Consider the following 6,000-nt stretch of genomic DNA (forward strand, 5'->3'; position numbering starts at 1 on the left):
CAAAGGTACTTTTTTGTGCTTATTATCTGTGGTCAAAAGGACATTGCAATGCCATTCATACTTTTGATGCTGTGATGTGATTTTGTATGTCTTATGCAATCACCAAACATAGATGCACTGCACAAAAACTATGGCAGCTATCATTATCATATTGATAGTATAAATATTTCTACACATTGTGTACAAATATTAATCACCTAGGTGAAAAAGCAAAGATAAGAGGGCCCGAAAACCTTAATTGGCGACAAATCAGAGAATCTTGCCCTTCAGTCTATTGTTACATTTTCTAGGTTCAGAATGATGCACAATGTTTTTACATTCTTCACATCTAAGGTTTATCACACAATCAAAGTAATTGCTTGTTACCTTTGAGATAACTTGGTTACCACACTCACACTTTACCAAACTGAGTAAAGTTTGCAACCTTTGTAGTGATATAGTTACCATACCACTATCATCATCTCTAGTTTGGTAGGCCTCCCTATCCTCTTCTGGCAGCAAACTGTGTCTGTAGCTTGCTGCTGAAGCGTGAATGGCATGTGGAGGAGGGGGTGGATTATTCTTTCTCCTTCTTCCTCCTTTTGTAGTCTCTGGCGGTTTGCTTCACTGAGGGCCCTTCGTTTTGCACTTGCACATGGCATTGTCTTAACCAGGCTACTATATACCTGTTCTTTAAATGTAACAACCATTAAACAAGAATAACCAGGTTTACTATATATGTGTTCTTTAAATTAACAACCATTAAACAAGAATTACCAATGTGTCTGCTAGCCTCTTTCCTTCAATCAGAAAAAAAAAAAAAAAATCGGCCCTATAGGATTACTTTTATTGAACTGACAATATCACAAGGCCTGGAAGACCAGCAATTCACTTCTAAATAACATAAACTTAAAGGAGCAAGTGGTTAAGGCTGCTGTGGTCTCTGTAAGGGACACAATTGCCAATGAAATGTACGACACTTTTTCTTGGGCAGCACGCCATGCAACTGGCCTCTTGCCCTCTTCTTCAGTGGTCAAGTGGGCGGAGCTCCGGGGAACTAAAATTTTAAACCCTTGTGAGAACTGAAGAAGACGCCTCAATACAGAAACGGGCAGGGCCATAACAAAATTGATACAGAGAAGATCAGCGGCAAAGTTGAATGGGGTCAGGCCATTATGAAACTGATAAAAGGAAGGAGCCAAAACTAAATTAACTCAGAAAAGGAGGGGACCAATATGGGGCGTTTGCTATGGTCTTGAAAAACTGCAAGATTCACCAGCAGATTAAATTTAATACATAAAAGTTGGTCAGCCGGAAAAAAATAAATCTTAACTCATTAGTGTTATCAAACAAACTAATAGTATATTAGGAACATTTTTAGTCACTGTCATCAAGCAGAGCGCAAAAATATAGTAAAATGAGCTAAATACTATGCACATTTTATCGGGTCTGGGATGTATCATCACTTTGGGGCGAAAACTTTTTTTTTCTCTATATATGACCTTACTTTATCTATTTAAGTTACACAGTTAACATAACCCCCGATACAATATGAAAGAAATAACCATGTTTTGATGCCAAATCTTAGCGGGGCACCAGTGAAAACTGTTGACGTCTCCCACATCTTTCCTAAGTTACCGCTAGTCTGGTTACATCCTGTCTCCCAGTGTCTTCCCCGAGTTGCCGCTTTCTTCTTTTGGAAATACAACCCATCCTTTCCCACCTTGGTTCTTCTTTCGTGAAATCCTACAATCAACCACAACTCATGTATAGACTGGGATTTTGCAACAGCATTACAACCTCATATTACGTCTTGGGTTTGTTGGGTGTTTTGGTTAAGTCGGCGTGTCTGATATCGACCAGTCGTTTCATCTCCTCGCGGTTTCGGCCGTCATAATATCCTGTCAGCACAAATAATATATATATATATATATATATATATATATATATATATATATATATATATATATATATATATATATATATATATATATATATATATATATATATATATATATATTTATTTATTTATTTATTTTTATTTTTTTTTTTTTTATGTAGGAAGGACACTGGCCAAGGGCAACAAAAATCCAATAAAAAAATATGCCCACTGAAATGCCATTCCCATAAAATGGTCAAAGCAGTGGTCAAAAATTGACGAATAAGTGTCTTGAAACCTCCCTCTTGAAGGAATTCAAGTCATAGGAAGGTGGAAATACAGAAGCAGGCAGGGAGTTCCAGAGTTTACCAGAGAAAGGGATGAATGATTGAGAATACTGGTTAACTCTTGTGTTAGAGAGGTGGACAGAATAGGAGTGAGAGAAAGAAGAAAGTCTTGTGCAGCAAGGCCGCGGAAGGAGGGGAGACATGCAGTTACCAAGATCAGAAGAGCAGTTAGCATGAAAAAAGCGGTAAAAGACAGCTAGATATACAACATTGCAGCGGTGAGAGAGAAGCTGAAGACAGTCACTTAGAGGAGAGGAGTCGATGAGACGAAAAGCTTTTGATTCTACCCTGTCTAGAAGAGCAGTATGAGTGGAACCCCCCCAGACATGTGAAGCATACTCCATACATGGACGGATAAGGCCCTTGTACAGAGTTAGCAGCTGGGGGGATGAGAAAAACTGGCGGAGACGTCTCAGAACACCTAACTTCATAGAAGCTGTTTTAGCTAGAGATGAGATGTGAAGTTTCCAGTTCAGATTATAAGTAAAGGACAGACCGAGGATGTTCACTGTAGAAGAGGGGGACAGTTGAGTGTCATTGAAGAAGAGAGGATAGTTGTCTGGAAGGTTGTGTCGAGTTGACAGATGGAGGAATTGAGTTTTTGAGGCATTGAACAATACCAAGTTTGCTCTGCCCCAATCAGAAATTTTAGAAAGATCAGAAGTCAGGCGTTCTGTGGCTTCCCTGCGTGATATGTTTACCTCCTGAAGGGTTGGACGTCTATGAAAAGACGTGGAAAAGTGCAGGGTGGTATCATCAGCATAGGAGTGGATAGGACAAGAAGTTTGATTTAGAAGATCATTAATGAATAATAAGAAGAGAGTGGGTGACAGGACATAACCCTGAGGAACACCACTGTTAATATATTTAGGAGAAGAACAGTGACCGTCTACCACAGCAGCAATAGAACGGTCAGAAAGGAAACTTGAGATGAAGTTACAGAGAGAAGGATAGAAACCGTAGGAGGGTAGTTTGGAAATCAAAGCTTTGTACCAGACTCTATCAAAAGCTTTTGATATGTCCAAGGCAACAGCAAAAGTTTCACCAAAATCTCTAAAAGAGGATGACCAAGACTCAGTAAGGAAAGCCAGATCACCAGTAGAGCGGCTTTGACGGAACCCATACTGACGATCAGATAGAAGGTTGTGAAGTGATAGATGTCTAAGAATCTTCCTGTTGAGGATAGATTAAAAAATTTAGATAGGCAGGAAATTAAAGCAATAGGACGGTAGTTTGAGGGATTAGAACGGTCACCCTTTTTAGGAACAGGTTGAATGTAGGCAAACTTCCAGCAAGAAAGAAAGGTAGATGTTGACAGACAGAGCTGAAAGAGTTTGACTAGGCAAGGTGCAAGCACGGAGACACAGTTTCGGTGAACAATAGGAGGGACCCCATCAGGTCCATAAGCCTTCCGAGGGTTTAGGCCAGTGAGGGGATGGAAAACATCATTGCGAAGAATTTTAATACGTGGCATGAAGTAGTCAGAGGTTGGAGGAGAGGGAGGAACAAGCCCAGAATCGTCCAAGGTAGAGTTTTTAGCAAAGGTTTGAGCAAAGAGTTCAGCTTTAGAGATAGATGTGATAGCAGTGGTGCCATCTGGTTGAAATAGAGGAGGGAAAGAAGAAGAAGCAAAGTTATTGGAGATATTTTTGGCTAGATGCCAGAAATCACAAGGGGAGTTAGATCTTGAAAGGTTTTGACATTTTCTGTTAACGAAGGAGTTTTTGGCTAGTTGGAGAACAGACTTGGCATGGTTCCGGGCAGAAATATAAAGTGCATGAGATTCTGGTGATGGAAGGCTTAAGTACTCGTATCTTTTGTGGGCCACCTCTCTATCATGTATAGCACGAGAACAAGCTGTGTTAAACCAAGGTTTAGAAGGTTTAGGACGAGAAAAAGAGTGAGGAATGTACGCCTCCATGCCAGACACTATTACCTCTGTTATGCGTTCAGCACACAAAGACGGGTCTCTGACACAGAAGCAGTAGTCATTCCAAGGAAAATCAGCAAAATATCTCCTCAGGTCCCCCCAACTAGCAGAGGCAAAACGCCAGAGGCACCTTCGCTTATGGGGATCCTGAGGAGGGATTGGAGCAATAGGACAAGATAAAGATATGAGATTGTGATCGGAGGAGCCCAACGGAGAAGAAAGGGTGACTCTTTTGGGAATGTGCCATAGAGAACATTAGTCCTTGTAGAAACTAGAAATGTTTCAAACTAAATATGTTAGCAGGAGACTAGAAATAAATGTAAAAACAGTCTAGTTGTGAGTATTTAGCTTAAAATATGAGTAACTGTTCTGTAGATCCCGTGGATAATGTTAGTATAAATACTTAGGATCATTGTTTTGTAACATTTAAGTCAGTGCATAAAGATGGATCAGGAGAGGCGGTTTTAGAATGTGCTCCAGAGAACTGCGGGAGCGTTGACCCTTTTATTAAACACTTCTCATTCGTCCACTCTGCATTAAAACAGCCGGTGATCACCGGCAACTCAGTCAGCCCATAGCGAACACCCAAAAGGTAGGATGAACGCAAAATCACTTCACAACCTTCTATCTGATCGCCAGTATGGGTTCCGTCAAGGCCGCTCTACTGGTGATCTTCTGGCTTTCCTTACTGAGTCTTGGTCATCCTCTTTTAGAGATTTTGGTGAAACTTTTGCTGTTGCCTTGGACATATCAAAAGCCTTTGATAGAGTCTGGCACAAAGCTTTGATTTCAAAACTACCCTCCTACGGTTTCTATCCTTCTCTCTGTAACTTCATCTCAAGTTTCCTTTCTGACCATTCTATTGCTGCTGTGGTAGACGGTCACTGTTCTTCTCCTAAATATATTAACAGTGGTGTTCCTCAGGATTCTGTCCTGTCACCCACTCTCTTCTTATTATTCATTAATGATCTTCTAAACCAAACTTCTTGTCCTATCCACTCCTATGCTGATGATACCACCCTGCACTTTTCCACGTCTTTTCATAGACGTCCAACCCTTCAGGAGGTAAACATATCACGCAAGGAAGCCACAGAACGCCTGACTTCTGATCTTTCTAAAATTTCTGATTGGGGCAGAGCAAACTTGGTATTGTTCAATGCCTCAAAAACTCAATTCCTCCATCTATCAACTCGACACAACCTTCCAGACAACTATCCCCTCTTCTTCAATGACACTCAACTGTCCCCCTCTTCTACAGTGAACACCCTCGGTCTGTCCTTTACTTATAATCTGAACTGGAAACTTCACATCTCATCTCTAGCTAAAACAGCTTCTATGAAGTTAGGTGTTCTGAGACGTCTCCGCCAGTTTTTCTCACCCCCCCAGCTGCTAACTCTGTACAAGGGCCTTATCCGTCCATGTATGGAGTATGCTTCACATGTCTGGGGGGATTCCACTCATGCTGCTCTTCTAGACAGGGTGGAATGAAAAGCTTTTCGTCTCATCAACTCCTCTCCTCTAAGTGACTGTCTTCAGCTTCTCTCTCACCGCCGCAATGTTGCATATCTAGCTGTCTTCTACCGCTATTTTCATGCTAACTGCTCTTCTGATCTTGCTAATTGCATGCCTCCCCTCCTTCCGCGGCCTTGCTGCACAAGACTTTCTTCTTTCTCTCACCCCTATTCTGTCCACCTCTCTAACGCAAGAGTTAACCAGTATTCTCAATCATTCATCCCTTTCTCTGGTAAACTCTGGAACTCCCTGCCTGATTCTGTATTTCCACCTTCCTATGACTTGAATTCCTTCAAGAGGGAGGTTTCAAGACATTATCCACCAATTTTTGACCACTGCTTTGATCCTTTTAT

The 6,000-nt window shown here is 41.2% G+C and overlaps 1 protein-coding gene across 4 annotated transcripts in view; it reads right to left on the bottom strand.

Moving 5' to 3' along the window:
- LOC135100642 (2-aminomuconic semialdehyde dehydrogenase-like) overlaps window positions 1-6,000 on the bottom strand; it is a 45,889-nt gene that overhangs the window by 38,388 nt on the left and 1,501 nt on the right. Inside the window, exon 1 of one of the 4 annotated variants that reach the window (XM_064003723.1) lies at window positions 450-781. The exons of the other annotated variants lie outside the window; for them this stretch is intronic. The gene's annotated coding sequence lies outside the window, so the exon portion shown is untranslated. Of the gene's footprint in view, window positions 1-449; window positions 782-6,000 lie in introns of those variants that run through there. 4 annotated transcript variants of the gene reach the window in all.

The sequence above is a fragment of the Scylla paramamosain genome, chromosome 5 (assembly GCF_035594125.1).
Source record: "Scylla paramamosain isolate STU-SP2022 chromosome 5, ASM3559412v1, whole genome shotgun sequence".
NCBI lineage: Eukaryota > Metazoa > Arthropoda > Malacostraca > Decapoda > Portunidae > Scylla > Scylla paramamosain.